Here is a 14,267-nt window from a genome sequence, read left to right on the forward strand (position 1 = left end):
CAGAGGTGGAAGGGCCAGGAGACGGGGAAGGGCCTGAAAGCAGACAACAAACAGTACAGTTTCTGCATTTCAAAAAAGATTCAGTGCATCCTCAAAGAAAAGTGACTGTGGAATCTCAAGGTCAAAGAAATGGTACTTCGTAAAACTAAGCATCAGTATATTCTTAGAGGAACGCTGCGGTTTCCAGAAGCTCCGTGGACACAAGTGAATTAAGTAGAGTGAAAAGAGTGCACACACAATGCTAAGTTGAAATTTGCAAATGCTATATATTTAAAAATTGCAGATCATTCTAGCCTGGGCTGGGTGGTAGTTGCCAGGGTATATTACCTAAGATTTGTCAGTCCTTTCAGCCATTCCACATTCTGAAGAACATCACAATCATGGAGGTTCTTGAATGGCAAAGGGACATTCTATTCCAAGCTACCGGTGGCAAGCCAGCAGTACATTCCTGAGAGTTTTTCAAGCTTATGATGTCCTATAGAGGAGGGCGCAGAAAATATGCCCTTCCTCAAAATGCAACTACCTATCTGGAGTTCATACTACGGGAAAAGTAGCGGTTTGCTTGTAGGAATTTGTATCTTTCACTTCTATTTTACCGTGTCTAATGAGATCTCCCCAAAGCAATTACTTAGTATGCAGCCATCTCATGTAGGCTTGTCAAGAATGTTTTGTAAATCAGCAAATTTATGACAGATGTGAACTATGTACACATTCTTACATACTCTAATGATATTAATGGACAGTCTGAAAATAATGGACAAAGTTCTAAGCTAAGAGATAACGTGTGTGAAGAAATGATCAAAGTATTTGTTTACAACTAGATGGTGGATGGCTGGAATGGTCTTCCAGCTTGATGTGGTGGAGCCAAGTTATATTCATGCATTTAAGCAAAAAATGAATGCCTCTTTGCAATCTAATAAGCTAAAGGGGCATTAGTCAGGTTTGTGTTTGGAAGCAGCTGATTGCTTGTAGGAATTAGTTATTCAGCATGCCTTCCTCCCCTACCCCCATAGTGGTTGTGGAGACCAAATGTGTCTTTACACCACTTTGGCAATCCCCAATCCCAAGGTCTGGTTTGTCTCCTTTCTCCCCTCTTTTCCCCACAGCCCTACTCCTGAAAAACTTAGAGCAATCTCAAGGCTACTCTAACTTGTAATGGTAACAGTCCCCAAGGACTCTTTAACCGCTCAGTGACAGCTCCAAATCTGAGGCTCCTGCTGGAGTGTGGCAGGGCTGTTCTGCTAGTTGTGGGTAGCTGGAGTCCAGTATTGCTGCAGATACATCCCCTGCCAGCATCCCATACTAGGTTTCAGGATCTGAATTTGAATGAAATAAGGCAAAGTGGTCTTTAATCTTGCAAAAGTTAATCTGTTCCCATTTAGATTGCATTCTTCTGAAAAAACTCTGTAGCTCCTCCACAATGCTATAAATGAGAGAGAAGAAAGGAAACATAAATCAAAGATATTTAAACGACCTGGATACAGGCCTCACTGGAAGAATCTAAAATGCTTCTGTGGTCACAAGAACAATTTTCACCCCATGTTTTTGGACTGCATAACACATCATCAAAAGCACTAGACATCAGGAAAGTAAGATTTCTTAATGGAAATACTATAGACTTGTAATTTGGTTGTGGTAGCAATTTCTTTAAAAAGACTTATTACCCTAAAAAAAATCAAAAACGTATGTTTCGTGTTCATATATAAAGGACAGCCATTAACAGAGAAATCCCAGTAAATAGCATGGAGTGTTATAGCAGCTATTGTGATATAGTGCTACCTTTTATTATGTTTGGAAGCAAGTACAAACACTATTGATCCTGATGAGATAATATACTGAAACAGACTTTTCTAGATAAGAAAATCAGTTAGTATGAAGTATTATGGACAACATAAATATTAAATAGTTTCTAAAATTGGTTTCATTTGAAGACTGGATTCACCTCCAGGGCTAGACCCTATCCTCATTAATACCTATGAAATCGCTGTCAATAGGATTTTATAAGATGCAAATCAGCACAGAATTTGGCCTTTTGGCATGTCTTATGTTTTTGAAACCATTAGACCAACTAGTTTCGCTGAGAAGGTGGGTTTACCCTCATTTACCCAGCTGATGCTACTATTGGTAGTGGTAGAATGTCACCCCACGGATAAGGAGGGTTCCTTCTCCAGGCCACACTTTGGATTGCAAAACAGAAGGCTCAGGCCACATGTAATTTTTCTGCCAGGATCTGAAGGATCTATCGAGCACATACTGAAGTCAATCAGTTGAAAGATTCCCATTGACTTCAGTGGACATTAAATCAATCCCTGAGTGCATAATTTAGGAACGATTTCTGGGGACATTTATGAAGCAAAACTAGATAATTTCACACAGTGGATTAGTTTTTCAAACCCTTTATCCTATGTTAGACATGTAAATTAAGATGCATAGAAATAAGCTTTTAACCCCTTTGATATTATTGCATTATGTATCAATTTCATAATAATTACAAAGTGGATCATGGTGGCTATTAAACAATTGTACTCAAGATAAGATTTCCAAAAGTGACGAGTGATTTGGGGTGCCCAAACTGGGGCACCTTAAAGAAGCTTGATTTTCAAGAAGTTCAGAGTATCACCTTCTGAAAATCAGGACCCTCACATGTGTTTCAGATTGGGCACCCAAACATTAAGACACCCAGAATTACTAGTCAGTTATGACAATCTTCGGTCTTCACTTGAGTTGGCTCAAAATAAAGAGTTCAGCTCTGGAATCAGATCCTTTCCCCAAATTCAGGCATGTTCAGATCAAGTGTTTGGGTTTGGCCAGTTATAGAGATGTGGTCAAACTTGTCAAGTTTGGATCCAGTGATTGAAACCTCTCCAGAGTTCAGGATAGTGGTTAGGGTTCGGGTTCAGGCCTCTCTCTAATTTAAACCCTACATTTCACTATTTTACAGAAAACAGCAATCTCCAAAGGGGTAGTTGGCTGGTGACCAGGTCTACAAAGGGGGAAATATTTTTACTACTCTAAGGAAGCTAGTACTTGTGATTCAAGAAAAGGTATTTATAATAGGTATTCATGCTAGTTTTTACCATTTTTAGATATGTTACAGGGGACTCTAAAGTGTTAATTAAGGAAGAGGAACAACACAGATACTAGCACATCTATAGATGTGGATGACTAACAACTAAAAATTGACTTCAGCAGAGATCATCAAAGTGTAATGCTGACAGTTCATAGGTGGGTAGGTTCATCTGTTGACATGGCTGTCTAGCTGACAGAGCCTGTTTTAATCACACACAGCTTTTGTTCGCTAATAAATATTTAGGCACATTTTTGGACATCTGGAGTCTTGTCCAGGATTGTGCTCTGAAGCTTTGGATCCTAGTTCATAAATGTGTGGTGACTGACTAAAACAATGTCAGACTGGAGCTGACTCTCATATGTGAACTTTTCACAGTCATTTCTGTGATGTCTGGGTCCTCTGGAATGTGAGTTTCCTATTTCACCAAAGCACCAGTGACTTGCACTTTGGGCAGAGAATCATGTAAACACAATTAGAGGGCTGGCAGCTGAAATTTCATTTAAAATGCAGTAACATTTTGTGGCTTTAATTTCTATTTTATTGGGGAGGAATTAATCTGCTATTATCCAAGACGTAACTTGCATTTTGCCTTAAGAATATGGGAACATTCCAACAAGCCATTTACAGGATGTGTGTTGCCTTCTGTACAGTGCAAAGGTGAGGCAGATATTTGGTTAATTTCCACAAGAGAAGCACTTTTGTTTGTATGTCATAAGCAAAGGATTGTGTATATTATCTAAATCTTACTGACGTCCATCCCATGAATCATGATACACAGATTGTAAATACCTATTAGCAGAGATCTGGCAGGCATAACTCAAGGAACAAGTCTATTTCTCATTTGAGGGTGATGGGCTGAAGAGGTGTTATCAGTCTGCTTCTGGCAGCCTCCTGCTGATTGATGCTACTGTTCTTTATGACCAGGCTCAGTTAAATCAGTGTAACGTCAGCACGGTATTGATCAGCTTGTAAATGGGCATGAAAAGAAGTAGGGCTTCTTGCTTGTCGGGCTGGGATATGCTGACAAAGACAAAGTCTGAGTTTTTATAACTGTTTGGTGCCTGCAAAGCTATGCCTCATTTTTGTATTGGTCAGTCTGTCCTCACAGCATCCCAGCCTATTATTGTGTGAGCACATGAAAGTATTTGGATTTCAAAATATACACAGTTGACTCCATTTTTATCCATTAATAAGGTGATTGATATGAGATGTATTCTTCTACTGTCCTTGAATAGTGTTTCTTACAAACACATGCATTGGCTTACTTGGAACTACTCATGACAGTAAACAATACATTGGTAGCAAGGATCTGCAGGATTGGGTCATGGTTTATTGCAATATAATCGATGGGCAGCATGAGTTTTTTTACACAGGTGGTGACTGATTTAGATGTGTCAAGGAATTTCTGATTTATTGTTTATTAAATCCTTAACAAATGATTGAACTGAATGCAGAGATGCACTTTTCAAAAATGCTTTTCCAGAATCCCAAGGAAAGATTTCTAAAAGTTGAAACCTACTATGAAAATACAATAATCTATTTTTAATCTACCATAAACCATTACATAGAAGGACTACAGAACACTGGATACAAGGGGAGCTTTTCAACTGGCCACCAGTGATGTGTCAATAATACCTAGTAAATACAGAAGAATGACTTTGTCTTGGTTTTTTCCTATTTCCATTTCAAAACACTTTCCGTTTCATAATGGTGTAATTCACCAGAAATGAAATGCCTGCTTGTGTCTTAGTCTTACTTAAAATAAAATCAATGTAATCATTCCTCCCCTATATAAATTCAGTACCCTTACTGCAGGGTTGGGCAAACTACGATCCATCGGGGCTTTGGATCTGGCCCACGGGATTGCCATCCCCGTGGTGCCACAGGCCCCACGCCACTCCTGGAAGTGGCCGACACCACATCTCTGCAGCCCTGGGGGGTGGGGAGAGGGGTCTGTGCGGTGCCCTTGCCCGCAGGCACCACCCCCCTGCAGCTTCCATTGGCCGGGAACAGGGAATCGTGGCCAATGGGAGGTACCCACAGGTGAGGGCAACGTGCGGAGCCCTGTACTCCCCACCCCACAAAGCCGCAGGGACATGGTGCCAGCCGCTTCCGGGAGTGACACAGGGCCGGAGCCAGGGCAGGCAGACAGGGAGCCTGCCTTGGTCCCGGTGCACGCCGCAGCCAGCCTGGAGTTGCTCCAGGTAAGCGACGCCGGGCCGGAGCCCGCACCCCAAACTCCTCCTGCACCCTGCACCCCAACCCCCTGCTCTGAGCCTCCTGATGTACCCCACACCCCTCCTGCACCCTAACCCCCTACCCTGAGCCCCCTCCCACACCCCTTACCCGTCCTGCACCCCAACCCTCTTCCCTGAGCCCCCTTGTAAACTGTACATGCCTTCTCTGTCCCAACCCCTTGCCTTGAGCCCCTTCCCACACACCACACCCACTCCCACACACCGCACTCCCTCCTGCATCCCAGCTCCCTGCCCCAGCCCTACATTCATAGCACTGAGTTCAATTTCCCCACCCAGATGTGGCCCTCGGGCTAAAAAGTTTGCCCGCCCTTGCCTTACTGTGTCTGCTTACTCTTTGCCTTGACTGTGGTTATGTATAAAATAAATATGCACAACTCACTAGCTAATCACCATTCAGGATTCTATATGGCTATTTGGCTAAGGCTATTTTCTCAGTTCTGTGAACACTGAGGAACTCTGATTGTCTGGTAAAAAGGTTAAGTTTTGTCCTGAAAGATGACTATAACAGACCTCTTTGTAGAGTTATGTTTGGGGAGAGAACAAACATTACAGAGACTATGAGCTGTGAATGAAACTGGAAGGGGTGAGAATACATCAACTATACATGCCCAATGGGAAAGTGGAGGTATAAGAAAGTTGTCTCGTTTTTGGTAAGGTGCCTGAAAGTGCTCAGCTTTGCAGTCCTCTCGCTCATACCATTTATGAGACAGCACGTACCCTAAGTGCTGAGGTGCAGGAACCACAAATCGGAAACACATCAGAGTCCAAATGCTTTGGGTCCTGAGAATATTTGAATCCAAAGTTCCTTCTCTGTGAGTCTGATCCAGTGGAGTCAATGGAAAGCCTCTCATTTACTTCAAGGGGTTTTGGATCAGGCCTCATGGTTGTGGTCCCTACGGCATTCCCCCCTTTCTGCAAGCAGCCATCTTCTTTAAAAGTTCCCCTCTTAACCACCTCCTTCTGTGAGAAAACATCATTGTAAGATCTCTCAGGCCTCCATCTCTGCTAGGCCCGACCTGAGCAGTCACAAGCTTCTGTGTCAGACCTACAAGGCACTTGGGCATATGTGTCAGGAAAGTGCTAGAAGCATGTGAAATGTGCACTGACTGTTTGGCGTGGTCCCAGCGAAAAGAAGAAGACAGAAGGGGAGGGGGTGGGGGGGATGTGGTGCCAGAAGGGAGACAAGTGATTGTGAATTAAGGTCATGGGAATGAAGGCCTAGCAATAACCCTCCCTTTCCACTCCTATGTACACACACAGGGCTAAATCTTCAAATGATATACAGATCTCTTCCGCTTTATTACAAACGCCCCTTGAAATCAGTGGGAGTCTTTCCAGTGACTTTAATGGGAGTTGGACTGGGTTCAATTCCTTTCCCAGACCCTCAGATTTTAACTTTTATTTAGTATTTGTATTGCAGGAGCTTCCAAAGTCCCAGTCAGGATCAGGGCAGGTCCAGTTGCGCTAGGCCCATTACAAACATAGTAAGAGACAATTCCTGTACCAAAGCATCTACAATCTAACTGAAGGCCAGGTCTACACAAGGAACACGTTGCTGATATAGCTATACCAGTACACCATATCAACACAGTGCTTCTAATATGGACACAGCTTATACTGGCAAACTGTGCTTTTGACAGCATAGTTTATTACACATTCCTCACCCCAAGCAAAATAAGTGCTATTTTGCTGCTATAACTATGTCTAACTATGCCAGTCATAAATCACACCTCCTTACACCCTGACTGACATAGCTATGCCAGCAAAAGTTTGCAGTGTAAACCTGGCCTAAGCCACAACACAAGAAGTGGGGGTAACAGACAAACCAATGGAATAGGATAAGGGGGACAAGGCAACAGTGATAAGAACACATTGCTACATAGTCTAGTTAGCCGTGCAATTAGCAGGTTACAGGTTTAAAAAAAAAAAAAGATTGAATAAACAAAGAAATATTTATGAGTAATCTCTAATTAGGATTCTATTAATTGTTTGTCTATATCAGGGTGTAAGGGTCCAGTGTGGGGGCTCGGCCCTCTCAGGAGCGGCTGGGAGCCAGGCCGCCTCACTACATGAGGCTAGCAAGCAGTTCGGTCCCCAGAGTCCAAGCCCTAGGTCAGGGCGGGGCAGTCAATAGTAGCACACGGGCTCAGGCCTCAGGCAGGGCTGAGCAACACAAACAGTCTCTTAAGCCCCAGCCCTAGGTCAGGGCGGGGCAACAAATAGTAAACCAGAGGCTCAGACCCTCAGGCAGGGGCTGAGCAAACACACAGCAGTTCAGGGGCTCAGGTCCTCAGGCAGGAGCTGAGCAAACACACAGCAGTTCAGGGGCTCAGGTCCTCAGGCAGGAGCTGAGCAACCACTGGTAAGTCCAGGCTTCTAGGCCTGAGTTTGGGTGTGAGGGGGAGACTGCCACCCGTGAGTGGAGTGGCAGGGGGGACACAGGCCCACCCACTCCACTGTGTCCCAGCCCGGGGCCCTAACAGCGGCAGTTAGTCTGCTGCTGTGTTGGTGGGGTCCTGACCGCAACACACCAACATTAGCTCCAAGTCTGCTGTAGCCAGACTGGGGTCGGCTACCCCCGGGCTACTTCCCATCTCCCCCTCCATTGGTACCTGCTCATCTCTGGGGTCTTCCGCAGGGTCCCACACCATGGGCTCCTCGGGGCGCGGGGTGCTGGCTAGGTCGGGCTGCTCCTCAGGACACAGGTCGGGGGGACGCTCGGACAGCTCCTCGGGGTACCGAGCTCGGGGAAGGCTCGGCCAGTCCTCCTCAGGGTACCGGGCTCGGGGAAGGCTCGGTCCAACAGGAGCTCAGTCAGTAGCGACTGTCCTCTCCGGCCACCGGGCAGCAACTGAGCGCTGGGGCCGGGCCTTTATACTTCCTGTCCCGCCTCTTGACTTCTGGGGGGCGGGGACAGGCGGCGGTGGCTCCGCCCACTGTGGCGGCTGTTCTGGCTCGTCCCTCTCAGGAGCGGCTGGGAGCCAGGCTGCCTCAGTACACAGGGATTGGCAACCTCTGGCACGCGGCTCACCAGGGTAAGCACCCTGGCGGGCCGGGCCAGTTTGTTTACCTGCCACATAGGCAGGTATGGCCAATCGTGGCTCCCACTGGCCGCGGTTCACCATCCCAAGCCAATGGGGGCGGCGGAAAGCGGCGTGGGCGAGGGATGTGCTGGCCGCGGCTTCCCGCCGCCCCCATTGGCCTGGGAGGGCGAACCGCGGCCAGTGGGAGCCGCGATTGGCCGAACCTGCCGACGCAGCAGGTAAACAAACTGGCCCAGCCCGCCAGGGTGCTTACCCTGGCGAGCCGCGTGCCAGAAGTTGCCGACCCCTGCCATAAATGTACATGCATCAGTGCACGCAGTAAAAAATTACTTTTGTGAATTTGTCATTTGCTATACAATTTAGCTGCTGTTGCTGCCACATTTAGAGCTTTGGGAGATTAAGGAGTATTGGCATACACCATAATGTTTCAATACATCAGAGTCTTTGGCCTGGTCTACACTAAGAATGGGGGTCGAACTAGGGGTATGCATTCATTCAGCTAATAGCGTAGCTGGGCTGAATTAAATCTAACGTCGAACGACGCATATCCGCCAGACGCCGCGAAAACGAACCTCGCCGCCAAGGCTCTCTCTGCTCCTCAGCTGCCGAGGGGAGTAGGGGAGTTCCGAGTTGGGTCGCGGTTCGGGAACGAACTATCGCGAGATTCATCGAGCAGAGATAGAAACTCAAGAAGTCGAACTCACGCCTCGTCGACGCGTGCGACCGCCTTTGCTACAGCCTGTAACTTGAAGTTCTGTTCTATTACACTATGTTCAAGGAACAAATACGCTCATGACACAAATAGCCCATTCCTCTACTCTTTGCAAAGGCAAAACTGTTGATTCCAATATTGGGATTTGCCTATGCCAAGAGCTGGGACTTTAGTGATTTCTTAACTGCACCCAAATCAGTTGCTGCCTTTAGACCATTTGTTCCAAAGAAACCGCTTTCTAGTGACAGAGGAAAATGCATTTGAATGTTGTACTTTACAGCCAGTGAAGCAGAGCAATTTTGCTAGGTGATCCCTGTAACAATCACTCAGTCACTCACATTTTTATTACTGCTTTAAAAAACCTTTACAAGGCACTCAGAATATAATCATATGATTATAGAGTATTTCTATCTCCCGGATCATTATTGCTCAGTCAGAGGCAGAGAGAAAGAAGATAGAGAAGAGCAACAGATGCAGGGAGAAAGAAGAGAAGGACTTTTGATTTTTATTTAAACAGCTTCATTTCACAAAATAAAATGAACAACAGCCCATGAATATGATTTTTTTTAAATAAAATGTGTATCAAATGTAATTTCTACTCAAATTCTGCTATGGGAACATACGAATTTATGAATTCAATACAAAGCTGTCATCGTCAGGCTCTGTGTGCATCACCGCCATTGAAATTTATCCCACTCATGAAGTTCTATTTTAATTTTGGTTAAAGCTAACAAACAAATCATACAGAGAACATTGTTGGTTCCTGAGACTCCCGCCATTCCTAGGATGTTCTGTTTTTTAGAACTCTTTGCCACTATCAAAAATAATTTAAAAAACAGCAGAAAGAATTTAATAGATTCACAGATTTTTAATGCCAGGAGGGATCATTATAATCATCTACTCTGGCTTTCTGCATATCATAGGCCACAGAATTCACCCAGTTACTCTCTTATTGAGCCCAATAATTTATATCTGGCTAAAGGAAATCTTCCAGAAAGGTACCCTGTCTTGAAAATTGTTTCCCTGAAAACTGTATTGATTCTCCTGATTCTCATTTACACTAAGGCCTCTTTACACCACTCTGACAGGATAAAGGGGCTTCAAAGTAGGGAGGAGTATAATTTACCCCTACTTGAAGGTCTCTGTACACTGCCAGAGCACTGCAATGTAAAGGAGGTGGTTAGTGTAAATGAAAATCAGGCTCCAAAATGTACATCCCTCAAGCCTGGAAATCACTCCCTGGGAGTTTTGCCATTGACTTCAATGGAGCTAAGATTTCACCCAGAGTCTGCTGCCGCCAGGGCACACTCTATGGCCCTTCAGTTCCCCTGGATTTATGCAAAGAGGGAGGGACACAAAGGGGTCTATCGCCAGGGAGGAGGGTGAATATTAATAGATGAGTGTTGGAAGTATTGGAGAAAAGGGAGGAGGGGAGAAGAGTAGTTTTGAAGGATGGATTGTTCAATTAATTAACAGAAAGACAAAGTATTTTCTCCTGTTTGTCTGTTTTATGTTGTACTGTCGGTGTTTGATTGATTGTATATGTGCTCAGGACTCAGATAGGCATGTTTACAAATCTAAATAAATAAAATAATCTTTCAGAAGACTGAAAATGGCCTGCAGCCTGGGACAAGCAGGGCCAGATTAACCTTTGGCAGGGCTGGCACCAAGCAGATTTGTGGGCTCCCATGCAGGCAATGGAGCATGGTGCAGGGAGGTCAGTCCCTGAACTGAGGGACCAGCCAGGGATATGGCATGGCAGAGATGGCCCGGCTCCACCCCACCCAGCCCAGTGTGAGGGCACTATTTACAAACCCGCAGTTGCCAGACGCAGAGTGGCCCGCCAGGCCCTGTGCTTCCAGCATGCCCCTTCCCCTCGGGGGTGGGCCCATGCCACGCCACACAGCCCCCCGCCATCACCCCATAGGCGCCGACTCTGTGGATGCTCCGGGGCTGGAGCACCAATTGAAAAAAAAAAAAGTGTGTGTGCTGAGCACCCATCAGGGGCCCTGCCAATAAGCTTCTTCCACGCCTCCAGCCCGCCACTGATAAGATGTTCAGCGGTGGGCAGGAGGCACTGGATGGGGGGAGGAGAGGGGGAGGGGCAAGAAGAGGTGGAGCGAGGACGGGGGTACTTGGGGGAGGGTGCGGAATGAGGCAGAGTGGGGGTGAAGAGGGGACGGGAAGAGGCGGGGCAGGGATGGGGCCTTGGGGGAAGTGGGAGCAGTAGAGGCAGGGCCTGGGGCAAAGCGGAGATCAAGCACCCCCGGGGAAATCAGAAAGTTGGCACCTCTGCAACGCCCCCCCCCCCGAATCCCTAAGGCCAGAGTCCCACCCCACCCCAGGACCACCCTACAAATGCACAGTGCCCTGCACAATCCCACCCCTGCCCAGTACCCCCCTGCCCACAGCCCCACCACAGCTACCCAGCACCCCACACAGAACCTCCACTCCTTAGTGCCCTAGCACACACAGATCTTCCCCACCCCCTCACAGCCCAGCACATCCCCCCAACCCAAGCCCCACAGAGACCTACTCCCCCACGCCCTGCCTCCCGGCCACACTCACCGGCCCTGCTGCGAGGTGACTGTGTCTGCTGAGCTGAGCCGGGGCAGAGAATTGCTCTGGCCCCTTGGTAGTGGTGCGATCAGCCAGACCATGGGCTGCTCTGGCCAGACTCCCTCAGGACTCACTTGCCTGGAGGGGCCCAGCCAAGCCCCCAACACAGTCTCCTCCCCAAAAAAACTGGCAGAGACTGGCCAGGCTTCTGCACCAGTCCCAGCTGGCTCCGGGGAGGCAGGTGGGGCCCCACAGAAGCAGAGCCTGCACGGAGCCGGAGGTGCACTGGGGTCCAGCTAGGGGGGCAGAGAGAGGAGCAAGTGGTGGGCGGGGGGAGCCAGTGGGCTGGTAGGATCTTGGGGCACAGTGCAAGTGGAGCAGGCCGGGGCCCCTTCTGAGCATGGGCCCAGCTCCATGGCACCACTTGTGCCATTGTAAACCCGGTACTGGGGACAAGCTAAATCACGTGGCTTCTGTTGTCCTTTCTGATGCATGGAATGGAAAGGGGTCTGCCACCCCAGGATAAAAATGATGGACATATGAGTGCAGACAGATACTGAAAAAGAAAATAGGCTGACAAAGAAAGAAAGGATGGTGCATGGTGGGGGGAAGGGGAGAGATAAAGAGAGAAGCAGGAGAGAAGATTATGGGAAAGGGAGACTGAGGAAAAAACAGAGAGTAGGGCAGACAGAAAAAAAGTAGCTGTGGGGGAGAGGCACAAGAAAGAAAAGGGGAGACAGATACAAACAAAGAGAGAAAGGAGATGGGGTGAAGACAGAGACAAAGAAACAAGGGGGAGAGGAGAGGAGAAAGACAACTGGAGAGAGCCATTTTGTTAATAATTATTATTAATAAAGACTGTGTGTATTTGTAAAGAATGAATCAGTTTACAGTATCACTGGAATGATAAACCCGGTACACAATGAGGTTTTTAAGGCATGGTGTTTCTCTGCATGCAGTGCATACAAACCCCAGAGTATTCCCTAGGCAATAAAGGCAACTGTCAGCATAATGGTGTTTAATGGCTTCTCCTGACATTAGAATGTATTCCCTGAGCATTAGATTTATAGCCCTGAGGGGACACATCCATTTTATTAGAGACCATCCAAATGATCAATAGCAGTGTTTCAAATTCCTGGTATAATCTTGTTTTTATGGATCCCATCCTAGGGTAATAAAATCTTAAGACTCCTACTGATTAAAATTTAACATAAATTGATCCTATTGATTAGCTGACCTATGGAATTGAGAACTGACATTTAGTGGAGTTCAGTTGACAGGTATTTACTCTTATTTACAAATGACCATTTACTTTTATAACAGAGAAAGGAAAATTTCATGTGAGGCTATTAGACTTCCCAGAATATAAAGTTAGTCAAAAAATTTATTAGTGTGTTGCTGGGATTTGTATAAGCAAACAGTACAGATTTAGGCAAAAGGTTTTATCCAATAACATGGTTGTAGCTTGTGATATTTCAGACCCTCAACACTTACCCACATAAATAATCCCATTTGCTGCAGCAGGATTACTTGCATGAGAAAAGCCTATCTGTGTGAGTAAATGTTTCCAGGATTGGCCCCTTACAGTTTTTAATATGCTTATCAACACTGGCCATCTGCGTTTCTTCATTTTAATTACTGTAAATTAGTGCCTGCTCTTCTGGCATTTCAAGGACCAGGAAGTAGCCATAAACCTCTTCTCCTGCTCAAAAATGAACACACCAACAATTGCTAGCTGGTGGGATGTGCAGCAAAGGAAATGTGTTTTTACAGGGCAATTTATCAGTGTAATTTCCCATCACTAACAAGTACAATACAATTTCTGAGCAAAGAAGTAATTTATTTAACTATTTGCTTAACTGGTCTTGAATGGAAGCTCTCTTTGTGCTATATAATCCAAACAACAAACACATAACTGAATGACCAACTCTGTTTTAAAGACACATTCTGGTTTGGTTTGGTTTTTTAATCACTGTGAATTTCTACCCTGTCCTTTGTACTTTGGTAATTAAGGAAGTTAAAACAACAGCAACCAATAAAAACAAGAACTGCAATCTTTCGTGGTATGGCTGGAATGTGTTGGCTGAAGATGCAATCATGATCTTAAGATTAAGCACACACCTAGCTTTTGTTAACACTCATAATTAGCTTAATAACAAATGAGATGTAAGGGGTCAACTTCTACACTGACTTTAAAGTCAATGAGAGTTGTGACCATGTAAAAGAGAGCAGAACTCAGTCCAAAAATCTATATTTTATTTAATATTAATCAGAGGGAAGACTGAAGAGACAGGGTCTGATTCTTACTTACACTAAGACCACTTTACACTGTGCTAGGAGCGTAAAGGAGCCTTGAACCTGGTGTAAATGTAACTCATTTAAATCAGGCCCATGGTGTTACATCAAATTTGGCTCAAAATTTAGGTTTACAAAGATTATTTTTACTGATTCTGGCCAATGGAAATGTTTCCATGAAGTTACAAAAGTGAAAACTGATTTTATACACAAATATTGATTCCCCCACAGAGTTTGCAACCTGGATAGAGGAACACTGTGCTAGTGCCATAATACTGAAACTGAGTAGAAACTGACAGTGAACAGAAAGGAATGGTAAAGAAAGAGTA

At 45.7% G+C, this 14,267-nt stretch overlaps 1 protein-coding gene across 2 annotated transcripts in view; it reads left to right on the forward strand.

Moving 5' to 3' along the window:
* The first annotated feature begins 416 nt into the window (after positions 1-416).
* Positions 417-14,267, forward strand: part of RAI14 (retinoic acid induced 14) — a 159,488-nt gene continuing 145,637 nt past the window's right edge. Inside the window, exons 1-3 of one of the 2 annotated variants that reach the window (XM_039544733.1) lie at positions 417-564; positions 1,383-1,589; positions 2,942-3,044. The gene's annotated coding sequence lies outside the window, so the exon portion shown is untranslated. The remainder of the gene's footprint in view (positions 565-1,382; positions 1,590-2,941; positions 3,045-14,267) is intronic. The other variant, XM_039544734.1, reaches the window with a different exon arrangement.

Source organism: Mauremys reevesii, linkage group 6, assembly GCF_016161935.1.
Source record: "Mauremys reevesii isolate NIE-2019 linkage group 6, ASM1616193v1, whole genome shotgun sequence".
Lineage (NCBI taxonomy): Eukaryota > Metazoa > Chordata > Testudines > Geoemydidae > Mauremys > Mauremys reevesii.